Below are 19,203 nucleotides of genomic sequence, written 5' to 3' on the forward strand. Positions count from 1 at the left end.
ATGGACCAGAGCACGCCAGGCACTCCTGTCTTCCACTGACTCCCGCAGTTTAGTCAAACTTATGCTGGTAGCTTCGAGAACACTGTCCAACCATCTCGCCCTCTGCCGTCCCCTTCTCCTTGTGCCTATTTGTACATTAGATTTAATCTCCAGAGAAATTGTGCGATTGGCCCGGAAACTGGAAGCTTGCCCCTGTTGTCATTTGCTTGCGCTTCTCTACGTAGAACCCTTGTTTCCACCTCTATTCGGAATGGGTGATCGAACAAGTATATTATCGTGGAATCTTGTGGCATCTTCATTTATCCGAACCGCTTCTGGAACAATTGCTTACTTTTGAACAATTCAAGGTTGAGCACCTCACGGTTTCTCTTTCTCTCTGTGTATGTGTGTAAAAGAGAAAGCGAGAGGTGAATAAATTTTAAAGGCCTTCAGTGGTTCTCAAGAAAGAACCAGTACTTTAAACTTGAAGAAGCTAACTTTGTGAGACACACATGTGAAGACAGATATGTATATGCGCACGAAGACTCTGAGGAGCAGTACCGAAACTTCTGAAGACTTCTGAATTTCCAAAAGCCTTTGGTAAGGCTCTGAGCCAACCTTACTCCACTAAGGTGTGCTGCGTTGTATGGAGTGTGTAAGCAGGGGTGACAACTTTAATATAATATTTGGGGGGGAGGTAGGTAAACCCCACCTCGCATAATTAATCCCAAGACACGCGTGCAAACACAATTTGAATGGCAATGCCCATCAACTGGGGAGGGGGCTTTATTGGGGGGGGGTGAAGGGACCTCAGCCGCTCGGAGTTGGCTCCTATCTGGGTAAGTAGCTATACGTGGCAGTTACTGAGAGCCAGTACGGTGCAAGTGGAGAAGATTGTCGGACTCGGACCTGGGAGACCAGGGTTCGAATCCCCACTCAGCCATGAAACTCCATGGATGACCTTGGGCCAGTCACTGCCTGCCTTTCAGCCCAGCCTACTTCACAGGGCTGATGAAGGGGTTAATGAGAAGGGGGACAGAAACATCCGCGCCACCTTGAGCTCCTTGGAGAAAAGAGTGGAATACACTTGCAATGAATAAAAAATAATAAATGAACATTGTGTCGTGTTACCTAGTGTAGGTGGCGACTCCGTGAGCACTCGTGTCAGACTCACCAGGTAACCCTTCTTCTCACCATGGACTTTTGTATCTCCCCAGTGTGGTGTAGCGGTTAAGAGCGGTAGATTCGTAATCTGGGGAACTGGTTTCGCTTCCCCGCTCCTCCACATGCAGCTGCTGAGTGACCTTGGGCCAGTCACACTTCTTTGAAGTCTCTTAGCCCCACTACATTGGTTAGGCGTGAAGACTTCACGCCTAACCAATGTAACCCCCCCCCCCCCTGCTATCTGAAACTGTTCTTCATTCCCACTTTCTACTTGACTGCGGTAGATTCCAGGCACATGGAAGAGGGGACAAGCTTGTTTTCTCCTGCTCTGGAGGGTAGGACTGGAACCCATGGCTTCAAGTGACAGGAAAAGAGATTCCGACTAAACACCAGGAATAACTTTCTGACAGTAAAAGCTGTTCGACAGTGGAACGGTCTCCCTCGGGAGGTTGTGGACTCTCCTTTCTTGGCCGTTTCTAAGCAGAGTTTGGATGGCCATCAGTCATGGATGCTTTGGCTGAGATTCCTGCATTGCAGAGGGTTGGACTAGATGGCCCTTGGCGTCCCTTCCAACTCTCCAGTTCTAGGATTCTAGGTTATTCCCTCCTCTGCTTATATACCACACATTTAAAGCACATTCCCTGCAGCAAATAAGCCTAGAACTGTAGTTTACCCCTCACAGAGCTACTAGGGAGTCCACGCAGCCGTAGATAAGGGCAGCGAGTCTATGGCTTAATAACTTAAGGCATGGGTAGCCAACTCAGTGCCCTGCTCATGTCGTTGGACTTCAGCTCCCATCAGCCCCTGCCAACCGTGGCCATTGGTCAGAGATTATGGGAGTTGTAGTCCAGAAATATCTGGAAAGCATCATACTGGCTATTCCGGGCTTAGGCCAATTTCTCACCAGAAGGTAGCAAGAGCCCTGTGAAAGTGCCCTGGGACTTGGAAGCAAACTCCGGACAATACAAAGGGCTAAGGGTCTGTTCACACGTGCGTGTACACTTGAAGCTGTCATGGACCTTCTCTGAAAGGTATGGTGTATATGAGGTGAGATCACCCTGCCACTGTTGATTTAAACACAAACTGCATCTAAAATAGCCGTTTCCTCTGCCTCTACATTATCCATGGCAGAAGCGTTGTGCTTCCATTTAAGGCTAAAAAGTAGCCATCTCTTTTCCAGTGGGTTTTTGACCTTTCTCGCGTTGATTTCTCATTTCCCCTTTCTTTTAGGGAGGGAGGGAGGGAAGGTGTGTGTGTTAAATCTTCTTTGCATCCTGACATCTGGAAGCAGACAACCTTATGCCAAACGCGTGCGTATATGTATATGTGTATGTACACACACACACACACACACACACACACGGAAGAAGAACCGAAGAGGCCAACGGGAACAGTTCAAGATGCGCCATCCCATAAAGATCAGCTCTGAGACGGAAGTTCAAGGTCAAGTTGAAAGTCAAGGGTCTGTTGACTTCTGTTGCATGGCCCGTCCTGTCTGCCGCCGCCAATTCAGCCGATAACTTCAGGATTCACTCTATGCCTCTCCAAGCCAGCAGGAACCAACGCCTCACTACCAAGACATCCATTTAGGCAGCCTGGCCGTCTAAGTCCTTATTTATTTGGGAAAGGGCTGTGGATTTCAGGGAGGGCAAAGTTGTGTTATGAAAAAAATAACTAGGCTAAAGGAGGGCAAAACTGAGTAAATAAAATAGGCATAAACGCACAGACGTTGATTTCAGAAAATCAAGCCTTGCCCTTTATTCTAATGTATGGGGGGGGGGAGCAATAATGCACATCCAGACTCTGTGGAATTTTGTCCCCAAATTCTCTGCTCCTATGGGCCCTTCACCCTTCACGGATGACGATGGTGCTAACTGTTGTTACTATTTTTCCGCCAGTTTATCAGGAAAACAATAGAAGGAGAACCTCATCCAAGGCAAACTTTAAGAAAATAACTCTTAACACAGTTGGAGCAGGGACTGTAAATGTTTGCACGAGGTCTCTGCTTGTTGAGAAATCAAACATTTATCGTCCAGCTTTGCTCTTGAGGCTGCAGGCGTATATTTCCAATTAAGTAGTCTCTCTGCTCGAAAGTCCTCCGGGCTTCGGTTCCAAAAGGACGGTTTCCGAAAGGTCCAGAACAGGTGCATGCCCAAAGTTGTCTTTCCGACTTTGAAATACTTCCCAATCAGGAAAAAATGCATTTTTCTTTAGCTTCTTCTACATGAACAATTGAAAAAAGTTATGGATTCAACCCGCTATAATTCTGCAAAGGGTCTCAGGCTGCAATCCTAAATATGCATACGTGGGAATGGGAGACACTCAAATAAAGTGTCCTAAATTGCTGTGTTGTTACAGGGTGCCAGGGTATTATTTAGGGTGCTATTCAGTTTCCCAAAGAAAACTTCCACAGACACATCGCCTGCCTCTAGTCTAGACAGAAGCAAATAGCCTATCCGCATATTGCTCACAAACCAAGAGCCGATCCGTCTCAAATGCCAACATTATTACTGAAATAAGCGCAAAACATTCAGAAAGCGAAACGCAGGTATCCCTTTTAACCGCGTGTCGCCTGGTAGCGCATAGCCAAAAAAACAAAACAAAACAAAACAAAAAACAGACTTCCATGTATCTCTGCAGACATTAAGCCCCACTGTCTTCTGTAGGACTTACTCCCCGGTAAACGTGTCCATAGGATCGGGTACAAGTTAAACCAACGAGGAAGCTGGGAACTGCAACCTGAGAGATACTGCAGTCGAGTAAAAAATAAAATAAAACAAATACCCTGTAGATGTTATCACAAAATGGCCAGATAAATATTAAAGAAAGTGGGGCTGGTTTTGCTGACAGCATAATAAGTTCGGCCAATAGCTGCCTGATGCCCTGCTCTTATATTTGTCTTTTTAACTATAAAGTTATATTCGCTGTCTAACTATGTCTGGTGTTCGTGCCTCGAGGTGGGGGGGAAGAAGTTTGGCGAGGTTCTTGGTATACCTGAATAAAACTTCTTTTCTCAACTGTTTTTTATTTTTGTTTAAGTCTAAGGTTGCCTTAGGCGTTTTCTTTTGCCTTTTACAGATTACCTTTCCTGTTACCTGGAGAAATTCCTGAAGATCTTTGTTTATCTTTTACGGACTGGTTACATTGCTTTTTTACTGGGGGGACGCAGAGGCACTCATACGCCCAAACATTTTGTGGATCTGAGTTTGGCCTCATTGAGGGGCAATATTTCAATATGAGTAGGAAAATAAGAGTACCCCTAAACTTTTTTTTTAAAGAAAAAAAAAGCACTGACTGGGTATAATGTGAAAACTCGGTATTCAGCGTCCTGTAGTTTTTTCAATTCATTCTCAGCCACCGCACTTCAAGGAACATGTCACATTACCTAGCAAGAAAGTTCTTAGTTCGAATCCCAGTTACGCCGAAGTAATACTAGGCTTTCGAAACCGATCCGCAAGCTAAACCACTTCTGACGAATTTACACATTTTAGCGACACCTTAATTAATAAGCTAAGACTTCCTCCTAATTGCACCGCTCTTTGGACGGTAGATTAATGGCGACGAAGCGTGCATTTCACAGTTGTTGTCAGGCTGTCTGGTTATTAATTTAATTAACTGGATCCAGATTTTATTGTGTGTAGGGCGGGCGGGAGGAGAAATAATTCTCCCCCTTAGCGTCGTCCTTCCACCTAAAACAGTAAATGAAGACGGCAGTCTGATCATTAGTTTAATTAATTTCCTGCTACAGCTATTACAATGCGTTTCCCCCCAAGTGGAGGACTATTAACGTTATTTTCAATAAAGTATGCATTATTTCAACCCCACAATCCGGTGCTATGAGCATGTGCTCCTAAAGCCCAAGTACCTGTGCTGCGCTCCGTAATGCAGCCGCGCAGTGTGATCCTAAGGACTCGCCACTCAACGCAAGGCCCCTGAGGTTTATGAGTATAGGATTGGTGTGTGTTACAGGACGAATTTATCTACTGAAAAGTCATTTTGAAACGCACTATTTCCCCCCTCGAAATTCTGAAATAAAACCAGCATCTGGGGGGGGGGGGGGCGGCGGCAAAGTTCCCTGTATGCGGGGGTGAGGGGATTGAGGGGGGCGTGTTGGAGGGGTCGGTGAAAAGGAAGAACCTCAGCCGACTAAACTGCTCCAAACAATGATTAAACGCTCACTTTTTCCCCTAAAAGGAGATATTAAGGACCGATTTGGCAGCTGATTTCTATTTCTTGGCGTGCTGCTGCTGTTCATGGAAGAGAATCCTTTTGGAAAACATAACATCGGCTCCGCAGTTTCTGCCACCCCCCGAAATGCACCCCTGTTCAACAGCTATTTCGCGAATTAGCTTTTCCTACACGAAGAGACTGTAAGATTCCGGACAGCAAAGCTGCTCTTCCTGAAACTTAATCAGGGCAGATGACCAACAGCATGTGGAGGTTGCGCTTCTCTCTTTGCACCGTCTCGATGCTGTGTCTTGTTTCCTTCTTAAATGTAAGAGACCTGGGAGCATTCGCACCACGAAAATAGCAGAACAATCCTACACAGATCTGCTCAGAGAGTAAATCCCATTGTTGTCAACGGGGCTTACTTCCCAGTAGGCATGTACAGGATCGCGTGGGTCGTTACACTTCCCCAAACCACTGCACGCCCCGCTGACTATTTTTGTGATCAGGAGATCAACTACCACCCCAAACGCTCAGCTGCGATCTCAAAGTTGGGCTGTCCCTTTTAATTTTAATTAGAAAAGGGCACGTGGTGGTCGACTATCTCTTGCTGAAACCCGTGGGATTTGAAAGTGCTTCGCTTTGGCCGGATTGGATCATTTAATTGAATGCTGGTCCTTGCTGAGCCCAATGTCTCCTTCCAAGGACAAAAAGGACACATTGGAGTCTTATTTACCAATACTGACTGGACAGTAGTCTCCATTGAATGAAATGGGACTTCTTTTCGAGGAAGTATAATCACAATAATACTGAGTTAGGCTGCTATCCTAGACACATTTGCCTGGGAGTAAGTCCCATTTGAGCCCGTGGGACTTACTCCTGAGTAGGCATGCATGGGATTGCTTTCCAATTACTATAAAGGGCAATCAATATTCCTCCCCGGCAGCACTTCCAGGATCCAAGAGAGGTTCACCTATTTATGGATGCAAACTTAAGCATATTTTCCTGGAAGAAGGTCCCAGCTGTTCCTTATAAATCAGCGAGACTGACTTCCAACTAAACGCATTTAGGATTGGATAAGAGTAGTAAAATTATTTTGACGGGTCAGACTCTAAATTCACCCCTGAAATAAACGGAACTGTTGACTCTGCAGCTTGGGATTCGAATATACATGAATGCCTAGCATTTTTACTTTTTAGCGTGAAAGCCGTAAGGACTCCAGAAGCGCTTCAGGCATTATTTGCCGCCATGTAACAGATAATAACGAGCAATTACAATACTACAACCCAGGGGATACTTGAAAAGGGAAGGAATAAACTCGTCCACTCGGAATTTCACTGAGTTAAAAGGAAGTTTCTCCCGGGTAAAATGGGGTTGAAGCCTTAACGTTTCTTCCTTGCACTTTGTTCTTTTATTGTTATTATTATTTCGATTCTTGAAAGGTTGTCCGAATTATATTCCAAAATATAATTCGCCTGCAGTTCAGGCAGCATCTGAAAGCATCAGGCATTAAGGAATAATAATAATAATAATAATAATAATAATAATAATAATAATAATAATAATAATAATAATTCCTTATATAATTAAGAAGACATGACTATTTATTTTGGCCGGTTGTTTCAAGCAGAGCGGTGTTTCGAGCGTGTTTATACTCAGCCCACGTCTTCCTCACATCGCCTGGAAGTCTCATTTCTGAACAGATGCAGAATCTGAAACTATTTATTTTTTTGGTGTGTGACTGGACGAGAGAGGAAACAGTTAGGCACGCTTGTATTTCTACAGACATGTGGATGCATCCACTGTCTCGTCATTGGAAAGCTGTTGTTGCGAACATCCGGTTAGCCCCCTGCCTTCTTGCAATAAAACGAACGAATTTAGTTATCTAACGCTTTGGAGCAAAGGCCTTTTGCACAGTTCCCTGTACAAACCTTTAAGAGAAAATTACCCTAAGAGAAACGCAAACCTGGAGGTTAGAAATCTGCGCGGGGATCTTTGCGTGCTTTGAAATAAAGAGTAAACACATTAAGGGCTGCAATCCCATACGCATTTATTGGAAACTAAGCCCCACCGAACGCAATGGGACTTGTTTCTGAGTGGACTGGCATAAGATTGTGATGTGAGGCTGCAATCCAAGCACACTTACATGGGAGTAAATCATCATCATCATTGATTGATTGATTGATTGATTGAATGAATGAATTTATATACCGCCCTATAACCGAAGGTCTCAGGGCGGTTCGCACAGTATATAAAATAAAAATAAAATCAATAACCCAATAATACCCCCCTTCACAATGATGGCTTGTACAGAGAATATATATATATAATATTTACACTCATGTCTACTTGTTTAAAGGATGGAGGGAAATCAAGATTGGGGAGCTGGTCTGGCTAACTATGCTACAGTACATTCTGTATCACTTCTGCCATGCCATGGTACACACACGCAGATGGTTTGCTTTTTTGTATATTGTACTTTGTAAAATACCTAGCACTTCCCATTTCTCTTCACCACTCTTCCTACATCCTCTGACTCTCTCTGTGTGTCAGTTTCACTGCTCGGCTCCATTGGCCCTCTCTACATAGATGCAGATACAGTCATAAAGAAGAAACATTCTTCTTATGATACCACATAGCTGGAGAGTCTCCCTCTGTTGAGTTCGCCCCAAATAGCTCAAAAGGAGAGTGTTATGTAATATGGTTATATAAGTCTCTGTTAAGTTTTTTCAGGCTCTGAAACTTCTTATGAAAACGTAAGAATAACCAGCCCCCCTTTTTAATTGGAATTCTGAGGTTTTGAAACATTCCCTTGCATTTTCTGTGTTCTGGTAAGCTTCTTCTCACTGTTTTGAAACAGCACAGAGGGCAGACTGGAGCCTAAATGGCAATATATTCAGTTTGGAATAATGGGGGTTGGGCGATTATTAACATTTATAAGTCTCTTTATACAAAATAAAAAATCCAAAAGCGACCTGGCAGAGTAGAATACAACACATAAAAGCACTTTAAAGCCAGAATTCTTTTTTAATACAACAAATAATGCAAAATTCATCACGTGCCCGGTCAGTAACATATTACTACCACCCCACTAAAAGATTATTAACCATAGGGCTGTGCAACAAAAAGGTCTCGGTCTGATGCCTAAAGAGCGACAAGGATAGAACCAGGCAGGAGTCTTTCCCTGGGGAGAACATTCCTCAGATGGTGGCCACCACTGAAAAGACCCATTCTTGTGGGGTCACTCTCTGCATCTCCCCCCCACCCAGGGTGTGGAGCACATGGAATGCAGGAAAAGTGAAGGTTCAACATGTCCAGCTTATCTTCTTAGAAGTTAAATCCCACTAAATTTAATAGGGATTGTATTAATAAGCATCCTTAGGAGTGTCTCATCTTAAAAGCAAAGCTTAGGTTCAATAGAAGTTCTATCAATTAATTATAGACCATAGCTGAGCTGCCATATAAATTTTAAGATAAGAGGCAAAAAATGCAGGGAGAGAGAAGAGGAGGTTAGAAAAAATATAATAGATTTCAACATTCAGACAATAACACAGCAGAGTCCTATAACCTTCCTTACCTAATCACCTAGACCAGCCTTCTTCAACGTAGAGTCCTACAGGTGTTGTTGCGCTACAGCTCTTATAACCCCAGACCACTGGTCACATTGTCTGGGAATGATGGGAGTTGTGGGCTAACAAAATTTGGAGGTCCACAGGTTCCACATTCCCACCACAAAATACATACTAAAACAAAAGCAAACCAATGACCCCCACACCGGCAAACACAGTTAAAAGACCACAGAATGTTAATCAGCCAAAGTCCTGGTAATACAGAAACATTTTTGCACGGTGCCTAAAGATATGTTAATAAGGCACCAGGTGAATTTCCCTGGAGAGAGCATTCCACAAATGGAGACCCACTGCAGAAATGGCCCATTCTGGAGTTGCCACCATCTGGACCTCTTGCGGAGGAGGCACACAAAGAAGGGCCTCTGATGGACCACAGGGTCCAGATTGGTTCATCTGGGGAGAGACCGTCCTTGGGGAATAGTGGTCCTGAGCCATTTAAGGCTTTGTAGGTCAACACCAGCACTTTGAATTGGGCCCAGAAACTAATTGGCAGCCCTGTCCAGATAGGGGAGGTCTCACAGCACCCAGACAGTTGTTCTCTCACAGTATAGGAATATTGTCTGGGAATTACTGGTCTTAGAATATGTGTTGATGAGTGTGATGAACTCCATATGTTGAACAGAGCAACAGTCCCCTCTAAAGTCTTTGTGACCAGACCGCTCCTCTGTAACTCTGCAGCAGAAAACCTTTCCTATATTCCCCAACACACCTTCTGATGATAATCCTTAAACACACACACACACACACACACACACACACACACACACTTGATGGATGCCTATAGAGTTTGGACTTGATATCCCGCTTTATCACTACCCGAAAGAGTCTCAAAGCGGCTAACATTCTCCTTTCCCTTCCTCCCCCACAACAAACACTCTGTGAGGTGAGTGGGGCTGAGAGACTTCAGAGAAGTGTGACTGGCCCAAGGTCACCCAACAGCTGCATGTGGAGGAGCAGAGACACGAACCCGGTTCCCCAGATTACGAATCTACCGCTCTTAACCACTACACCACACTGGGGAGATACAAAAGTCCATGGTGAGAAGAAGGGTTACCTGGTGAGTCTACCACTCTTAACCACTACACCACACTGGCTCTCTTCCTATAGGAAGGTCACAAGCAGGACATGAGCATAATACACTTTTGTGTGGGATGTATTATTGCTAGAGCAGTCAAGTACAACATTTTCCTGTTGCCTAGAATGGACACACAGTGGAATGTGGCTCCAGAGCAGGTATGACAGGAAGTCCTCCCTGTCTGGAGCCACATTCCCTTGTGTGTCCATTCTAGGCAATAGAAAAATGTTGTACTTGACTGCTCTAGTAATAATACATCCCACACACTCCTTCTCAGGCAATACAACATGCATTTATATACATAAATTGTATTCAGCCACCCAGAGTCCCAGCTTGACATGAAGGTTCTGGAAGCTCCCCTTTGGTAGGGGGTTTCATCAGGATGTCCACAGTCAACTCCTTGGTATGGCAGTAAAACAGTTCCACAAGTCCCTCTTGGATGGCCTCATGCACATAGTGGTACTTCACCTCAACGTGCTTTGTCCTTGCGTGGAATTTCTCACTCTGGGACAGCTTTAGGCAACTCTGGTTGTCCTCCATCACACTTAGAGGCCCCTTTCTCACCAACCCAAAGTCCTTGGTTAGTCGATTGAGCCAGGCCATCTCTCTGCACGCTTCTGTGGCTGCAATGTATTCAGACTCTGCGGAAGATAAAGCTATATACTGTAATTCTGTTTATAACCACCCCATGAAATGGGACCATTTCCAAGCATAAATACATAGCCACCTGCGGATTTATAATCAGTTGTACATCCACCCCAATCTGCATCAGAAAAACCAACCATTTTAGGATTACTAACAGCTGGTAATCTTAATTTATAGTTTATCGTACCTCCTAAGTACCAAACCACCCTTTTCACACCCGCCCAGTCATATTCAGTGGGAGCATTTACTTTTCTACTTAGAATTCCCACCGCACTGACTGGCTATGTCAGGTCTACATGTAGTAACAAGATACAAAAGCTTTCCAATCTCTGGCCTGTACTCATTGTTGTCTGGCAATGGCTTTGAATCATCTTGATTCTTTAAAAAGTCAGTCGTCATTGATGTGGCGACCAGGTGCACTTCTTACATCTGTATGCTTTCAATCAGTTCAGAAATCTTCTGTTTTTGGCTAAGAATAAATGAACTGTCTTCTTCTCTTTCCACTTGAATTCCAAGCTAGTACTGGATCTTTCCCAGTTCCTTGACTTCTATATATTTGCTTAAATATTTCACAACCTGTGTGTAGTCTCTCTTATTTACTGTGGCAATGGCCTTGCTTGTACCCAAGGAAGGATATTAATAAACAGTATATCCTCTCCTGCCTCCCTGAACATTTCCACACTTCTTCCCAGGAGATAGGTCAGTTGTTGTTGTTGTTTAGTCGTTTAGTTGTGTCCAACTCTTCGTGACCCCATGGACCAGAGCACGCCAGGCACGCCTGTCTTCCACTGCCTCCCGCAGTTTGGTCAGACTCATGTTTGTAGCTTCGAGAACACTGTCCAACCATCTCGTCCTCTGCCGTCCCCTTCTTCTTGTGCCCTCCATCTTTCCCAACATCAGGGTCTTTTCCAGGGAGTCTTCTCTTCTCATGAGGTGGCCAAAGTATTGGAGCCTCAGCTTCACGATCTGTCCTTCCAGTGAGCACTCAGGGCTGATTTCCTTAAGAATGGATGCGTTTGGTCTTCTTGCAGTCCATGGGACTCTCAAGAGTCTCCTCCACCACCTAATTCAAAAGCATCAATTCTTCGGCGATCAGCCTTCTTTATAGTCCAGCTCTCACTTCCATACATCACTACTGGGAAAACCATGGCTTTAACTATATGGACCTTTGTTGGCAAAGTGATGTCTCTGCTTTTTAAGATGCTGTCTAGGTTTGCCATCGCCTTTCTCCCAAGGAGCAGGCGTCTTTTAATTTCGTGACTGCTGTCACCATCTGCAGTGATCATGGAGCCCAAGAAAGTAAAATCTCTCACTGCCTCCATTTCTTCCCCTTCTATTTGCCAGGAGGTGATGGGACCAGTGGCCATGATCTTCATTTTTTTGATGTCGCACTTCAGACCATATTTTGCGCTCTCCTCTTTCACCCTCATTAAAAGGTTCTTTAATTCCTCCTCACTTTCTGTCATCAAGGTTGTGTCATCTGCATATCTGAGGTTGTTGATATTTCTTCCGGCAATCTTAATTCCGGCTTGGGATTCATCCAGCCCAGCCTTTTGCATGATGAATTCTGCATATAAGTTAAATAAGCAGGGAGACAATATACAGCCTTGCTGTACTCCTTTCCCAATTTTGAACCAATCAGTTGTTCCATATCCAGTTCTAACTGTAGCTTCTTGTCCCACATAGAGATTTCTCAGGAGACAGATGAGGTGATCAGGCACTCCCATTTCTTTAAGAACTTGCCATAGTTTGCTGTGGTCGACACAGTCAAAGGATTTTGCATAGTCAATGAAGCAAAAGTAGATGTCTTTCTGGAGCTCTCTAGCTTTCTCCAAAATCCAGCTCATGTTTGCAATTTGGTCTCTGGTTCCTCTGCCTCTTCTAAATCCAGCTTGCACTTCTGGGAGTTCTCGGTCCATATACTGCTTGAGCCTTCCTTGTAGAATTTTATGCATAACCTTGCTAGGTAGGTCAGTAAGTGTCCATATTTTGTTTTGATGCAGTGCATCCATTTCCCTTCTTTTACTTAGTTGCTTAAAAGGAAAGGGTTTCTGTGACTTTGGAGCTCTGCAATTCTTTGCAATGTGGCTTTCCTGGTCACAATTAAAACATACAACTTTCTTAGATGTGGCATTGGCCTTCACATGATGTCTAGACACATAGTTAGAGTCATTTACCCTTGCCCTCCTAACTGGAGGCTCATCTCTTCCTTCACATTCATCTTTTAAATATGAAATTAATTATTTAAATGTTGTTTATTTAGCATCCATCAGAATTGCAAAAGTATCAAACATGGGTCCTAGTGACCCTAGGAAATAGCAAATTATCTGCTCTTCAACCAAAGGATACTGTGTCAATTCAAGTTTCTGAATGACTACTGTAAACTCATTCACATGTTTCAGAAAGTCTGTCTTTGAATCTAATTTTTATTTGAGAACACTTTACATCAACTTTCTGTGAGACCTTTTGCTGCTACTTCCATACATGTTTTCCAGATTTTTAAGGATCTTGGTGGCATTCATCTAATGTATTAACCCATGCCATTTGACATCTGTAATTGCACTTAAAATGGTAGCTCCAGCTTGGTCATTCTGATCTTCCCATAGGTTAATTGCTGCAATGGAATCTTCATCTTCGCCAGTAGGTACTGGCGATACTGTGGTACCTTGGGCTACATATGCTTCAGGTTACATACATTTCAGGTTACAGACTCTGCTAACCCAGAAATAGTACCTCAGGTTAAGAACTTTGGTTCAGGATGAAAACAGAAATCGTGCTCCGGTGGCGCGGCAGCAGCAGGAGGCCCCATTAGCTAAAGTGGTGCTTCAGGTTAAGAACAGTTTTGGGTTAAGAACGAATTAAGTACTTAACCCGAGGTACCACTGTAATTGCATTTAAAACTTTCTTTGCCTGAAGAATTGTTATCAAATGGTTTTTTTCCACAAAATAAAAATTCCTTCTTCTAATTTAGGCATTCTAAAGCTTGCATCACTGAAGAAGATTCCACTTGCCATCTCAAAATCTGAAAAATAATAAAAAAATTAAAATTTTGAGAAAATTGCCAAAATTCAAAATCAAAATCTCAAAAAATTAAAAACAACTCTTCACTGCCATGGCTACTGTGAACTCTGAGGGAAGGGGGGGGGTAAGGCTTAACCCCCCCACACACAATGGAACATTAGACTATGTGCTTACCAGGAAGTAGACAAAGAAAAATGCTTTTCAGCTAAGGATCTCAATCCACTGCCATCCACCAAATACTCAAAAATATTCAACTCTGGGTCCTATAACCCTTTGTGGGAATGTTAAGGAAGGTAGGAGAGGATGCATTGTTTTGATATTATCCCTCCTCACTCACGCTAGTGAGTAAACAGCAGAGCACATTCCCATTGCAACTTATTGGAAGCAAGTTGCAAAGGAAATGTGTTCTGCTGTTTACTTGAGGTGGTAGATCGTTTTGTCTACCTGGGCTCCATCATAACCAGCAAACGTTCCATCAGTGCCGAGCTGGACAACCACATTGGCAAGGCAGCTATGGCAATAGCTCACCTCTCCAAAAGGGTATGGGATAATGTGATGCTAACAACTGATACGAAGATGAAGGTCTACCAGGCTTTTATGTCGACCCTGCAGAGCAACACAAGGTTTTCCAGGGTCCTGATCCAGCTTGGAGGGTTTATTAACTGTACTTCCGTTTAGGAGTACAGGAAGACTAATTTCATTATCTGGCTCACATATCGAGTCAATGTGCATGCCTGCTATCCATCATCACTATAAATATTTACAGGGAGTCTGGAAGGTATCCAAGACAAGGTCTTCATTCATTGTTGAATCTCTTCCCACCTTTTAACAGTGTCTCGCCCTCCGCCCCAAAAGGGGTGGAGCTAGCCTTGATACCGAGACAGACTTGATCCCATGGAATAGCTAGGTTGTGTTGTTTTGTTTTAATTGTCCTTTTTGGAGAACAAGCAAAAGAAAAAATGGATACACAACCACCATGAAGGAAGGCAGGAAGCCTAAACTTACTAAACTAAACATACAAATATGGTGAAAGGTCCATATAGTAAAAGCTATGGTTTTCCCAGTAGTGATGTATGGAAGTGAGAGCTGGACCATAAAGAAAGCTGATTGCCGAAGAATTGATGCTTTTGAATTATGGTGCTGGAGGAGACTCTTGAGAGTCCCATGGGCTGCAAGAAGATCAAATATATCCATTCTTAAGGAAATCAGCCCTGAGTGCTCACTGGAAGGACAGATCCTGAAGCTGAGGCCCCAATACTTTGGCCACCTCATGCGAAGAGAAGGCTCCCTGGAAAAGACCCTGATGTTGGGAAAGATGGAGGGCACAAGGAGAAGGGGACGACAGAGGACGAGATGGTTAGACAGTGTTCTCGAAGATACTAGCATGAGTTTGACCGAACTGCGGGAGGCAGTGGAAGACAGGAGTGCTTGGCGTGCTCTGGTCCATGGGGTCACAAAGAGTTGGACACGACTAAACAACTAAACAACAAGAGGACAACCACAAGATAATCAATTCATTTTTTAAAATAGTTTTTTTGTAATATGCTACAACAAGGTACAGCACTATTTGAAGCTACATAACTGATCAAACCAAGAGCACAGCATGCTGAACACGAGATTGTGGAAAGAGAAAAATTTGTTTCATCAATAGGTGTATGCTAGGTAAGTATCTGAATATTGGTACAAAATGAGGATAACAAGGACTAGCGATAGAAAACGTAGCTGTTACTGTTCTGTTGTCCTCAGTTTGTCTACATAGATTATTGATTGCTGCATTTCAGTATTATTAAGTGCAATTCAATCGTTATTGGTAAAAGAAAATGGAAAGAAAGAAAGCATTCGACATGATGCAGGTTAGCAGAAGACGCCCCGGGCCCATTAGACTGACACAAGCTCAATCCATACAGGAAAAAGCATATATTACCATGACATTTGCTTGGGGGAGAATTGCTGCTTCCCAGCAACTGCAGTTAGCAGTCCTGGTGCTGGGAAACCATGATTTACTGACAGCGGGAGCATTTGGTGAAGTGACATCATCTAAGCAGATTCCTGATGGCTCTACAGGCCGCCAGGGTAAAAGTCCATGTCCATAAAGGCCTTCTTCATCCACTCCTAATTATCTACCTATCCAGCTCAGACATTATCTGCAGTAGGATGAGGGTAAGATTAATCAGCGCTGAAATCATACAGTATTAAAATATGAACTATGTTCCCACCTTAATAAGATCTAGGTTCCCAAAGGAGAAAAGGCAACAGCAGCAGCTGTTTGTACGCGACTGACAAACTGCCAACTGATTTGAAATGGGCAACCTCTTCAGCCGAGCCAAGTCTTCCGAATTTGAATATTGATTTCTTGTGCTGTGTTTTGCCCTCAGACTTCACACACCAAGAAATATCTTCTTCAGGTGGGGCATAGGACTCTCCTCCCAGAAAAGGTGAAAATAATAATAATAATAATAATAATAATAATAATAATAATAATAATAATAGTTTACACACATCTTTGGAGGGTACTGACAGGAAATCTCTAGCCAGACTTTTTACAGAGTCCTGAATGCAGTCTAGAGGGTTTGATGGCTTTCAGAGCTAGTAATTAAAGTACCATATAAATGTGGTGGTTTTTCTTCAAGATGTTTTTCCACTCTGTGGGTTTCATTTTGCTGCGGAATAAATAGCGCCGGGAGGGGTGCATTCATGGATTCACACATTCCAGCCACCAAAAGGTTTAATTTCAACTTTAAAAGTCTTCTGTAGATTGTAGCTTTTGTCGTCACAAATGGGAAACTCAGTAAGAATATATTTATCCTAAGTATGCTTATCCTAGCCTTGTGTCTGATGTTAAGTACTGGAATTTCTAATAAAATTAGAATGTGAGTCTTCTTTTTTTGAGTTACTTAATGATAGTAGAAACTGGAGATTGTCAGCCAGCCCCCAGCATGTCAGGGTAGATGCTGGGCCCCTCAAAACCAGTCATCCCCTATAAAATAGGTTTCTTTCTTACTTACTAACATTAACGAAAAAGCTGAATTTCCCCCCTTTTTTTCCTTTTTTTTTATTCAATTTTGAAAACTTAAAAACACATTAACTTCAAATTCAATATATGTTTCTCTTGCAAAATGAACAAGGTGACTTCCTACCCTTACTTCTGTGGTGTTTTTATTCCCACCCATAATCTGCTGAATTATATGTCAAACTATATCTAATACACATTTCCTCTGTTACATTTATTGTCACTCTCAATCCACTGCTCATAATCTGAAATCCTGCCCGCAAATTCATTTGACTATAGTTGTTTCTCAAATATTAAAAAAGAAGAAGTTTCCATTCTTGAATAAAAAGTTCAGCACTTTGGTCTCTCACTCTTGGTGTCAACTTCCCCAGTTCCAATCAATCTGGCTAACCTGATCCACACACACACACACACACACACACACACCCACACACACCACTCACACACAGAAGCAAATTTCACTACAGCCAACCAAAGACAACCAACCACATTCTAGGGCACCCCCAACCTCTCTCACCACCAAGGAAATACAACAAGTGAATTGTAAGAGAATCCACACAAGTGACACTGACACAAAACCCCACACATGCACTAAGTAGAAGTATAGAAGCAATGCCAACCCACCCCACCCCACCCCACTCACCATTCCCCCTCCCTCTCTTTCCCCCTCTTTTCTTCCTAACCTAACAATGTACAGTGGTACCTCGGGTTACATACGCTTCAGGTTACAGACTCCGCTAACCCAGAAATAGTGCTTCAGGTTAAGAACTTTGCTTCAGGATAAGAACAGAAATCGTGCTCCGGTGGTGTGGCGGCAGCAGGAGGCCCCATTAGGTAAAAGGTGCTTCAGGTTAAGAATGGTTTCAGGTTAAGAATGGACCTCCGGAACGAATTAAGTACTTAACCCAAGGTACCACTGTATTCAACACTAATGTCTCACGACAAATGAAACTGATCTGTAGAAAACACAACTTGGAAAAAGAGACAAGGCATGTATTTTTTGTAAACTAATAAATCTTTAATAAATATATATATTTTAAAAAAAAACAACTTTCCCAGTTCCTCATAGTTCATTAGTTTTGCAGTCCATTCCTCTTCACTTGGGACTTTTTCTTCCTTCCAGTTTTGCACTTATAGGATTCTGGCAGCTGTTGTTGCATACATAAATAGTTCAGTCATATTTTGGGGGGACATTTGTCCCCAGTATCCCTAGAAGAAAAGTCTCAGGGGGGCATTATCAATTATAACATCTTCATTTCATTATATATCATTTCCCAAAACCCCTTGGCTTTTTCACACGTCCACCACATCTGACAGAAATAACCCTTCAGTATGCTTGCATTACCAACATTTACTTGACACAGTCTTACACATCTTAGCCAGTTTATTTGGTGTCAAATACCACCTGTATATCATTCATAGAGTTTCTTGGGCAACTTAGTACCCCAGGAAGGTTCTTTGGGCATATTGGGCAGCCATGATACGTTGCAACCTTTTAAATCAGGGGTAGGCAACCTAAGGCCCGGGTGATGCCTTCTCAATCTGGCCCGCGGACAGCCCAGGAATCAGCATGTTTTTACATGAGCAGAATGCGTGTTTTTATTTAAAATGCATCTCTGGGTTATTTGTGGGGCCTGCCTGGTGTTTTTACATGAGTAGGCTGTGTGCTTTTATTTAAAATGCATCTCTGGGTTATTTGTGGGCCTGCCTGATGTTTTTACATGAGTAGAACGTGTGCTTTTATTTAAAATGCATCTCTGGGTTATTTGTGGGGCATAGGAATTCGTTCTCCCCCCCCCCTCCAAAATATAGTCTGGCCCACCACATGGTCTGAGGGACAGTGGACCAGCCCATGGCTGAAAAAGGTTGCTGTCCTCTGTTTTAAATCATTGGCACTTACATTGCTGATTCCTCTGCGTCTTCTCTCTCAAAGTGATATGAGTCCCAGTGGCACCTGGTGCTCATTGGGGCTGGTAGGCAAATGATGATAGGTGGAACCAGAGACAATGACAGGCAGAGCCATCTAATTCTACTTTTGTCCCATCTGCCTTCCTGCTGCATTCTACAAGGACAAAACTGAGTCTGAAAAGGAGGAAGCTGGCAACCAGGGCCAGCCCCCTGGGTTGGCTGTAAGTCAGACAGACTGGTAGACTAAGGTTGGTGGGGCAGTGCCCCATCCACCTGAATGGAGCTGCTGGATGTGGTGTAGTGGTTAAGAGCAGTGGACTCCTAATCTGGTGAACCAGGTTCAATTCCCCGCTCTTCCACATGCAGCTGCTGGGTGACCTTGGGCTAGTCACACTTCACTGAAGTCTCTCAGCCTCACTCACCTCACAGAGTGTTTGTTTTGGGGAGGAAGGGAAAGGAGAATGTTAGCTGCTTTGAGACTCCTTAGGGTAGTGATAAAGCGGGATATCAAATCCAAACTCCTCCTCCTCCTCCTCCTCCTCTTCTTCTTCTTCTTCTTCCATCTCTAGTCCCTGTCTCCTAGCCAGGGTGGCATCTTACCTGCA

Source organism: Podarcis gaigeae (assembly GCF_964106915.1).
Source record: "Podarcis gaigeae genome assembly, chromosome: 13".
Lineage (NCBI taxonomy): Eukaryota > Metazoa > Chordata > Lepidosauria > Squamata > Lacertidae > Podarcis > Podarcis gaigeae.